Source organism: Cyclopterus lumpus, chromosome 14, assembly GCF_009769545.1.
Source record: "Cyclopterus lumpus isolate fCycLum1 chromosome 14, fCycLum1.pri, whole genome shotgun sequence".
NCBI classification, from domain to species: Eukaryota; Metazoa; Chordata; class Actinopteri; order Perciformes; family Cyclopteridae; genus Cyclopterus; species Cyclopterus lumpus.
Window position 1 is genome coordinate 9,989,928 of NC_046979.1, and position 12,059 is coordinate 10,001,986.

Sequence of the window (12,059 nt, forward strand, 5' to 3'; positions counted from 1 at the left end):
GGACAGTTACTGTCTTCGAGGCTGAAGCGGTTTTCTCTCCCTCCTGCGGGGTCTACTCTCAGTATTTGTTGTCGAAATGCGACTGATGCTGTGGCATCACTTGGATGATGCGCCCCGTCCGTGCGTCGGTGCTGCGCCGGGTAGGACTGCTGCTCCCCAGGCAGGGATGGATGCTGGATGCTGAAGGAGCTGCTGCTGCTGCTGCTGCTGCTGCTGTGCTAAGCTGTTAATGTGGGGGAGGATGCACGGAGAGAGAGAGAGAGAGAGAGAGAGAGAGAGAAGGAGAGAGAGAGGGAGGGAGAGAGAGACGTGCACTATCCCGACATGGCGGTGAAGGGAACTCCCACGCAAATGTTCCACGGGACTGCCTGATGCTGCCATCAGATGGAGGCTGAGACGGGGTTGCCCCCACGCACGCACGCACGCACGGCGCGCCATGTTTCGGTATTCTCGAAATGTCGGTGCGCCGGAAGATGAGAGCGTGGGCCTCGGTTCAAACGTGTGTAAAAATTCACGATCACTACACGGGTTCGTTATGATTACGTGTGTGCGCGCACGTCGCAGTTGGAATTATTGCAACGATACCGAGGAAATGTTCACTTGGTGGCGACAAACCATCAAGGTGTGTGCAAACGGAGCTCCTGGGAAACGGCGCAGCAGACATGTTGAGCAGAAACACTGTGGCAGGGACGTCACGAGGTGACGTCTTTTTGTTGTTGTGCCACAGTGCATTTTGTTATGGTTATAGCTTTAGTCTGCGGTAAAAAAAAATTAATTCACACGATTCTTGCAATAACAATAATAATTTAATCTGGATCGAATTGTGGTAGCCTACGGTGTTCAGAAATACTATATATTGGATCCATAGGGATGAGATTAGAAATATGAATTCACAAATAATTGTCTATTACCCCAATTACTGTAGCACCTAAACAAATAGATAACAGATTTGAATCTCTCAATGTGGACTGAAAAGCTAATGCCTGACTGCTCCCCCACACACCATCTGGCTGGTACTCTAACCAATAACAATACTGTTTAGGTATTATATTAATGTGACTAAGTTAAAATAGTTATATAATGAATATAGTCTAAACTGCTATACACAAGTTTAAAATGTGCAGGAAATTAAAGATTTTGAACACCACGTAAAACCTGGTAAGATATTTAGAGTCATTAAATGCTCGTGTAAACAATGTTTTCATTTAGCAAATCCACAGTTTGTAGTAGGCCCAATTAATGTAAATATATCCAGAAAGCAGCCTCTGTTGCAGTTCCCCCAGAGCACCAACAGAGGCTGTTGCTCCACATTTAACAGAAATGCAGCTTGCTATTTTAAAATTAGTGCAATTCACTAATTGTATTTTCAGATAACTTATTGTATGTAACATACATCTTCTCAACTATCATGAGTAAGAGTATGTAGCTGCAGATCTCTTATTTTCAGCCTTGAACATTATGACAAATAGTCTAATATTGCTGTGGTTAAAAATGCTATTTACTTTCTTGTGCACAAAAGAACTGTGTATTGTACAATTGCTACGAACAGAAGTAGTAGTGGAAGTGACGATATATTTATATTAAAATGTTTTATTCAAAATGTAAAAGTAAAAAAAAAAAAAAAAGCAAATCTAAGACTAATATGCTTCTTATTTCCTTTACTGTATTTACCTACTTAAAATCTGTGTGCTCCCTGTTTAACTATTATGTAGACAGCAACATCATTCAAGCCAAACAATCAGTGTGTGGAATCAGAGGAGAAAATGTAAGGAGAAATCAAAAACTGCTGGCTCATCTTTCCATGCAGTCATATATCAACTATTCGGACTCATGACTGTTTCATATTTAAGGAAATGTTTTGTCAGCTAATATAAACAATAACTGAAAGATGTAACTGCATTACGACGTGACTGAATCAGCGGAGTTGCATTTATTGATTATTGAGTTGCATCTTTATCATCAGCCTACATCAGCAACAGTCATACTGGTCCGAAGCATGAGGAAGACTCGTTTCAGGGCTTGTGATGCTCGGCGGCTTTTCATCACATCATTGCTGCTGCCAATAAAAGCTTTGAGCACACTGCTGCGCTTGTTATAAGAGTTGTAGCTATGGACAGTATTTTCTGTATGTGGTGTTTTATAGATACGGACATTCAGTCACCATTAAGTGTGATTTAGACAGAATATCATTGGCTCTGATGTTCAGAATACCTGAAGCTGACATTGCAACACATTTAAGGTTCTGATTTGTGTTTTTTATTTGGCTCTCAGAGAAAAGACACAGGGCTTTGGGAGATGAGCCGCAGACTGGATGGAGATGAGACCGTCATGGTGTACCTGAACAACACTTCCTCTACTACAAAGCTGGAGACAAATGGCATGATGTTCTTTAAATATCTAAAAACGCTGGAGGAAGCAGCATCTGAAGCAGCTCAGCCGCCTCTGAGACAAAATCAATGCTGGACACATTCACAGAGGAAGGAAAGACCAGCAGAGCATCATATTATCTTGATACTTTGATTCTAGTTTCAGATTTTCTTTGTGTGGGTTTTAAATATATTTATCTGGCATTTTCTCTGTGGATGGAAGAAGGTGGTAAATGGCACAAGGGGAATTGCATAGTATCTGTCCGACTAAAGTGACACAAATGTAATAAAGTATCTCTCTCTCTCTCTCTCTAGGATCCATGCAGGTGATGTCATGATCCTGCCTGCATACAAGGCTCAAGCAGTGGTCAATTAGCTGATTAGGGGCGGGGCTGGATAAGAGTATGTGGAAGCCAGCCAGAAGACCCTGTGGTCCAGCTAGCCAATACAAGTTGCTGTTCCAGCGTGTTGGCTATTGTGCTGTATCGATCAATACCGTGAATAGTGTCTCTGCCTCACTTTGAGTTAGTAGTTTTTGTTTTGTTTATGGTTAATAAACCACTTTATGTTTATCCATTTGTTGCCTGTGAGTCTCTTTTCACATCGAGGGGCATTTTGAAAATAACCACTCCTGCAAAGTGAGAACCACAACAACACCACCACCATCGGAGGACCCTGCACTCGTCCTACAGCACTACCAGGTGAGGTCCACTCTGATGAAGATTGACATTACCAAAGCAGCGGGACCAGACAGGATACCAGGCCATACACTGAAGTCATGTGTCAACTAGCAGCGGTGTTTACCAACATCGTTAACCTCTCACTGCAACAGTCTGTTGCCCCCACATGCCTCAAATCCACTAGCATTACCCCCCCTGCCCAAAAAACAAACAGTCAAAGGTCACAACGACTACCGCCCACAAGCCCTGACACCAATTGTGATGAAGTGAGAGACTTTGAGAGACTTGTACTATCTCACATCAAAGCCTGGTATAAACTGGTAAACAAACTTAGTCAACTTGGATTATCCACTACACTCTGCTCATGGACTATGGACTTCCTTACAAACAGACATCAAACTGTCAGAGTGGGAAACAGCACATCCTCCACCCTCATCCTGACCACAGGAGCTCTGCAGGGCTGCATGCTCAGCCCGGCCCTTTTCACACTCTAAACCCACGACTGCACACCCATCCACTCCTCCAACACTATAGTATACTGATGACACCACTATAGTAGGTCTGATATCAAACAACAAGGAGGCGCACTACAGAGAGGAGGTACAACATCTGGTCGAGTGGTGTACTGATAATAACCTGGTCCTTAACACTACAACCAAAGAGATCATCGTGGATTTCAGGAGAACCAGGAAGACCACACCTCCCCCTCTCCACATAAACGGTGAGGAGGTAGAGAGTGTAAGTGAAATTAAATTCCTATAATTCCTAATAATTTGGACATTATATGAAATAATATTTTAATAACATATGAAGTTACACTACTTCACTGTTTTTAATTGAAAGTCAGCTCAAATTCAATGATTCTATTCATAATTTCACAATATTATAACTGTTATTAAAGCTTATCTTTGAATCTATCTATTTCCACTCGTTTGTTGTTCACGAGGACCTCTGCTATGTCCATTTGACATATTTTAACTTTATTTAAAGCAGATCTGTAAAAAGTGTATATAAAAAAGACACTGGATTGTTATTCAGGAGGACCTCTGCTATGTCCATGGTTATTTTCATAGGAATTTTACTGTACAAATTCTAAGAAAACTAAAGCCAAAGTTAGCGGAAATAATGATATTCAACATTGTTGAACCTCTCACAATATACAGTATGTACACACGCATAAATAAATATGTTTTAAAACAGCTGGTAGGAGCAGAAGAAACATCCTAGTCTTGGCTTTTTTCTAGATGTTTTCCTGATATGTTTATTATTTTAGTGTAAAGTCTGTTATTTTGTTGGTATGTGTTGAGTTGAACAAATTAGGCCGCATTAACTGTATTTATGTACTGCACAGTACAACTCTGACATGTACTTCATTTTGTCTTGTAAAAAGTCAAATTGTAACAAAGTTATTGCAATTGATATTAAGTTTGATCAATTATCATGTTTATTAATTAGCATTTTAAGTAACCCATTAAGTAAAAAAAACAAAACACGCAGCATATACAACAATATCCAACACACGAACGATTCAGTTATAATTAACTAAATCTATTCATGAAGTAGCCATATATCAAGAACTTTACCAGCATTCACAAAGTAGAACATAGCTAGCCACAGAGAATCTAAGGAAGCATTTTCTTCAAGATTCTTTCTCTTTCAGCTTCCTGGATGTTTTCAATAAATGAAGAGACTATACATATCTGACTTAATAATGTTCTCCGTGCCCCTCTGCAATGTGTCCAAGGACCGACAGAAACACACTTTCACAGTATTAAACTGAGATAGAATAGGAAAGAACCCTATGAGAAATCGAATAGAGAAAATCTCAGCAGCCCTTTGCAGTGCTATGTGGTCGCCATAGGTCCATGTGCCATGCAGTCCAAGTATGCATCCAAGTTCTTCCCTTCATCATAGTGTGACAATTTAATAACACTAGCACACTAAAAAGTATTCAACACTGGAGAGTAACTGGATCAACTTCAACAGAAATTGATTGGAAGTTTAATATAACTGTAACATTTTCCTCCGTTACCCCGTGAGTCTCGGACTGAACAGAGGCAGCAACACGGCTGGTTGTCGTTCACAAAACCTTTTATTGACATATAATGCGACACAACAGCTATATGGCGACCGACGGCGACCGACTGCGACCTCTCGCTCCTCTCCTGCTTCTCAGTCGCTACTGCTCTTTATTGGGGAGAGACAGACACACCGAGAGATTGACCCCAGCTGAGGCTAATTAGACATCATTCCGCCACATTCCCTGAACCACCCCCCCCCGCTCCACCCACTCTGCAGCTGAGCCTAACCACACCCCGCTGCCGCAATAACCTTTGAAACAGCATGGACATAGTAGGGGGTCCTCTTTTATATAACCTTTTAAGGATCTGCTGTAAAATAAGTTCAGATATTAGGAAATTATGAATATAATTTTCTCTTTTTAGCTAGCTTTGACTTTGATTTTCTCAAAAACTGTACAGTAATTATCAGCGGCTGTGGGTCAGTGGTTAATAGGTCAGTCTTTCAATCAGAGGATCAGAGGTTCAATCCCCGCCTCCGCAAGCCCTAGTCGATGTGTGCTTGAGCAAGACACCTGACCCAGAATTGCTCCCCGTAGAATGTGTATGATTGTAAATTACTTTGGATGAAAGCGTCAGCTAAATGAAATGTAATGTAAATTCTCATGAAAATAACCATGGACAGAGCAGAGTTCCTCCTGAATAACATACACTTGTAAAGGTCTTCTTCAAATATTAGAATATTATGAATATCATTTTCTTTTTTAGCTGACTTAGCCAGTATTTTGCTGATTATTCTCCAACATGTTTAGAGTAGTCTCATTATTTTGGCTTAATCTAGTTTTATTGAGATATGAGGAATATGAGATTACTGTGTTCCTTATGCAACCTTTAATGGAGCTCCAAAGAATACATGGATCATTAGTGGTCCCAGCATTTTCTGAAAAAAACAGTAAAGGCATCTCTAAAATAAGTACAAAACTCATTGTTTCTCAGTAGTGTTACATTAAAAATCTCCTGTTGAGTTAGACTGTAAGTAACCATATGAGTGTTGCCGTTTGACATTAGATCTAACTTGTTGATCACAGTGGATTCAGTTACTTTTTATTGTTATGTTAACTAAATTAAGGCACTCCTTTCAAATGGTCACCACATGGGTTGATCAGGGTGACGTCTAGAGGCTGCTCGTGTATGTTCAAAATACACGTGTGAGATCTATTATCGGAGTCATTTATCTTTCATATTGTTATGCTTATTGAATGAAGCTATTTTGCACTTGTCAGCCAGTTTGTTCTTTACCAAGTTTGGGCGATAAACTGCTAGTTGTTGTTAATGCAGAATTAAAGTAGCTGGCATTTATGTAGGCAAAGAAGACTCCTTTGTTCACAATATTCCTATATAAGTAAATTGGCCAAGCAGGGTAACACAACTGAGCATTTGGTGATTTAAATTGTTATTGTAAAGAAGTTCCTCTGTAAATCATAAAACTTCCAGGACATGTCTATTTGATTACCAAATTATACGTTTTACTAAATGTGTTAATATTCGTTTGTTGTAATTGTTGGTATGGGCCGTAAAAGTCAGTAATGCTTGGGCTTATTTTTTATACTGTCATACCAGTATTTGCCATGTCAATAGCTACACCCAGTCTCAATTGTTTTAAACCAACACAACACCATTTTAAATACTGAAGTGCGCTTTGTGATCTTTTTAGATTTAGATTAGATTAATCCATCTTGGTTCTGATAAAGGAAGTTCAGTAACTAAAACTGTTTTGTTGGTACAATTACAATTGAAAGGGAGCAATGTCAGTTGTTCTGGAAGTTTGATTTCTTATGTGTAACTGTAAATGAGATTTTTTTAAATAGAATATAACCCTCTTTTCATTTTTGTCTAAAGGATGTTTGAAGCACTTAAGTAACATGAACTTGGTCGTTTTAAGGCAATTGGTTTGCATGGTTTTAACAAGTAAATTACATTGATGTTCAAGTAAATAATACTGATAATTCTTTTGTTGCAGAACTTGTAACATTAGTTAGCCCAACTTAAATACATGTTTTGTTTGGAATACATTTTTATAGTTTATTGTTATTTAATTTTTTTGTATTCCTATCTTGGAGATGTTAATTTGTCTCGGATGAATGGACATTTTGATGAAAGCCAACATTAGCACCCTCAATAAACATGAAGTGAGCGTCTGCAGATTTCGAACCATGAGTTTGAATCATGAATTGTTAATCAAAACTTTGGTGCCCAGTTCAATTTTTAGCGCTCATGGAGCAGTGAGAGGGAAATACAGCTCGAGAGCATGATGTGTTACCCAAAAAGCACACCCTTTCGATAGCCATCCCTTTTCACGGTCATTATTTAATTATCTCAGGCAGCTTCTATGGGGACCTGCCACTAGATGGAGGCCCAACCTTGATTTTAACTGCAACAACAGCAACAGCTGGCCGGCTGGTACTGCTACAGGAGGGGCGGTGTTTGCTGCTTCACATTTAGAGACATGATCAGTTGAGAAAGCAATGACACTACTTACTTAGTGGCACTAGCTAAACAGTTGTTGATGTCATTTTTTAATTTTTTTTTGTCCTCATACTGTCAGCCAAGACAATGGAGCCACTTGCTTCCTGACAGATGAGGCTGAGCATGTGATTAGTGGCAGGGTGAGTAATACATCTCTAGAAATGGAGCCAGTGTTGCTCATCAGGCAGAGTGGAGCTGTGAGGCTCACACAAGGCGTGACTGACTTGTTCAGTAAACACACCACAACATCCACGACACTTTGGAGACTCAATTAATAGCAGAGTGCGCAATGAATGGACGTGGTGTGTCTTCGAGGTTTGCTGATATCGCTGAAACAGATAAACCAGAGCGTGGTGACGCTTGTGATGATGCTCTCGCTCTCATTTCAGTATATTGTGGTCAAAATGAACAACATTCTTGAGCCATATTTTATTATGTGGCCTATAATGCACACAAATGACTACCTGTCTTAAAAAGCATTGCGTGTGACTGTCACGTGTGCTGAGGAAAACTGTGCAAACTTCTTTTTACTGTAAACCCAACTATTGGTTATCAGATGTAGATTATTTCCACTGTAGCATGACCTGTTGGCAGCTATATTTCTTGACCACTTCTTTTAAATGAGGTTTTTACTGGCATGTCGTCCTTGCACGATAGGGGAGAATGGCACTAGGAAATGGTTGGTTCCATACTGAAGCTTATACAGCTGTTGCCACATAATTAACTCACAGTTATTTGCAGTCACGTCAACGACACAAGCTATTAATTGAATCGCAAGCCATGTCGTATGTGATTCAATTAAATCACAAGCAAATTATCTCGGCTCGTAATAAAAACAGTTCCAAAGTAAAATGGGCATGAATACATTTATGTTTTCTTTTCTTGTTGCTCCGGAAGCCCATTGTCCAAGTTAAACCCTGATAATTCATCTTGAATTCATTTGGATCTCCTCACTCCCAGATTAGCTAATCTGGATCTAATTGAAATAGATTGAGTTTGTTTAATTCTGATTGATCTGTACTGTATGTGCTGTCTAATGGCAGAAAGCCAATGACCTCCACAAATAATAATGTCATTACTTTGGTTACAGTGTTGTCTTATCAGGAAATTTCATTCGGATTTACTGATTTTGTTGGAAGAAGAATAGTTGGACTTTTAGGAAATCCGTTTGAGTGGCTTGATACCACTCTGTGCATTAACTACGGGGTCAGAGCCTGGAGGCATTTAGCTTAGCTTAGGAAACAGCTGACTCCAAAGCTAAAACATACACATGTCTGCACCTCCGAACTCACTAATTAGCACATTGTATCTCTTTTGCATAAACCGTTAAGACTCTAAATGTAAATATAAAACAACTCGTTAAGGTTTTCCGTGCAGTTTCGTGCTGGGTTTATTTCTCTCTGAACTCAGTGACTTCCTGAAGGTTGTGAGAAGACACAGCAACTGGAACACTCTGCTCTAACAGCTGGTCAAATTTGGTGACAGATGATCTATGGTATTCCACAGGAAGTGACATCGCCTGGCACCGAAGACCAGCCAATAGGAGAGAGCAAGGACCTTGTTTGTTGCCAGTAGATGTCATGCTTCACACATCATTGTTGGGTTGGGCTAATTTTGTAAATGTCACATTTTAGAAATCACTGCGGATATGGATGGGTGGTTATATAGATAGATGGGTATATGTCTGTACAATGAGAGAAAAAAGGTAAATGTCAAAGTGTAAGCTCGAGAAAGCATCGTAGAAACAAGTAGAGGACCAAGAAGGCAGCCTCTCTGGAATAATGGGGATGTTGAAAGTGTGTTGCAGCGATCCTTTGGAGGGTTTACAGGGCTTGAAACATTCCTCAGTAGAGAGCTGATGTTCCTGCCTCGCCCTGCTCCCTTCATCCCTTGCGTACCTCTTTTTGGGCCGTCTTCGGGGGCTTTCCTTCGGTGCTGGTCATGTGTGCAGCTGGGGATGGAGGCCATGCAACGCTAATCCTCCTCCCCAGCTCAGGAAAGTACCCTTCCTCCCTGTGCAGAACGAAAACAACAAAGAGCTGAGTGTGGCTGCAGCCTGCGGGGTTCAGTGCACCCACCAGAACATGTCCAAGAGTCACAGCTTGCTGCTCCCTCCTACCCATCTATCCACGCATGACTCTCCCTCTCTCTCTCTCCGGCTTTCTCTCTTTTGACCCTATTTTCAACCTACGAAAGACACGTGCGGTTGTAGACTGCAATGTAACGTACCTCCGTTTCATACCCGAAATAGAGGACTTTGGAAGGTCAAAAGGGAGGAGAAATAGAACGCTACAAAAAACAATGTGGTGAAAGTGGGTTTTATGGAGGCAAAATGATCCCTGTTCATGTTACATCATTCCATATGGTTGTATGAATACAATGAAATAGTCTCAAACCCTGAATGGAAACAAAGAAATGGAGACACAAAGTGAAACTCTTGTAATTCTTTAATGTCAGCAGCTAAAAGAACGAAAGACTTAAAGCATCGCAGGACTTGCGTAAGCATGGAGATAGAAAAAACTGTTTTAGATACCCGTTTTTGTTGCTGCATTTAGGATTACTTTGTCCACATATTTACATAAAAAAACACTTTGGGCAGATTTGCTACTGGACATGAACTGGTCCTGAAAAGACCCCCTAAAATGCAACGTTTTTTAGATCGTCTGTGACTAACACCAACAAGTGCTAACTTCATATGGATATCAATATTCCAAAATGTGTACTGAGAATCAAATATTTAAATACATTTACTGCCCAAATGTTGCTTATTTTGGTGAGTCTCTTTTGAAAAGACATCTTGCTGAAGGGATTAGTCTGCAGAAAAGACAACACCGGAGTGAAAAGGCAGAGGGGGATAAAACTCACTGCACACGTGGGACTGAAAAAACAAATGGATTGTTTCTGCAACACGTTTTATTTTGATGTCTTGTCATGTTATTCAGTGACTAAAACATCATATGGAGCTGAAAGGTATACCGAAATAGACATTATTTAAACTGTTTTCCAGCAGCTGCTTGGCATGAAAAATTATATAACTTTCCTGTGAAATTTTAAAGATATTTAGTCTTTGAGAAGTTTTTCTTAACAAGATTCCACCTATGGTATTATTTTTGTAAAAACAACAAAGTAAATTCATCGAACTGGTGTGTGTCTACATTGACAGGATTGTATTTGAGGAATTTATGTATCCACTGTTGATTGTAAATGAACAAAGGTGAAATGTGTTAACCAGCTGACAATGATATTAATCTACTGAAAGCCTTCTTTTCCTTCTTTCAAACATTTTTTTAATTATTTGACCACACGAGAATACTTGTTTTTTTAGATCACTTCCTGGTTCAATGCAGTTGGACGGTTTGACAATAAAAATGTAACAACCTAGAATGTAACAGGTGTAAGAAAACTAAAAAGTACAATATGGTAAGATGATATCTGTAACAGTGTGTCACAGTCATGTGGATTTACTAAACCTATGTTTGGCATGATTTAATTTGTATTTTATGGAATAATACTGTGTGACTAAGGAGTTACACTCCAAAATAAGATAACCGTCATTGTAATAGAGGGTACGAAAATAGACATTTTCTTTTTTGAACAGAATGTGATTATGTTTCCTGTATTCCCTTTTGAATTTAATGTATTTTTACAAATAGATATAAATCACAATATATAATAACTTTATACAAATGCATTCATATGGATGACTACATGTGGGGTCTTTAATAAAGCATCGTCAAATATTAAATCCTAGTTTTCCCAGCTTGAAAAAAAGATTGTGAAATCATTTTCCAGTTAAGTGTCATTTTATCTTGAGAAAAGTATACTTGAAACAAGTGCAAACACTTGTGAACAAGTGAAATAACCTTGTATCCCATTGGCAGATTTTAAATAATGAATTGCCAGTCAAATCATCAAATTATAGAATAACTTGTTTGTGCGGACATCTTTATTGTTAATGCGTTTGGAACACAAATCCCGTGCGTAATTACACATTTGGTAGCTTTTTGACTTTAGTATTTACTAAGTGAGTGTCATGTGTATGAGAGCCAGAGCATATTTGTTTGCAGGGAGGTTGGTTGGTTACTGGCAGAGTTTGTAGAGCACCCCCTCCTCTCTCATTCTCTCTCTCTCTCTCTCTCTTTCTCTCTCTTCAGCTGCCGCGATATTTTCCAGCTCTGAAGCCTCAACCGCACAGCTCGATCGATTCGCATTGATTGTCCCTGACGAGCTGCTCCACTTTCTAGCCAATGTCAGCCAGTCTGCGATCGGGAAGGAGAGAAATGAAGGAAAATCTCTGCCGCCCTGGCGGTGTCATTTCCACACACTTGGGTTGGCCGCCTGCCAGCAGACAGGACAGTCGAAAGAGGTGGAGTGGACTTTGGGGCTGAGCGCGAGGAGGCGCGACCGGGGATGAGGATGATTTCTGTCCGTCTGCGTTGCATGCTGGATCAACTCTGTTCTCCAAATAC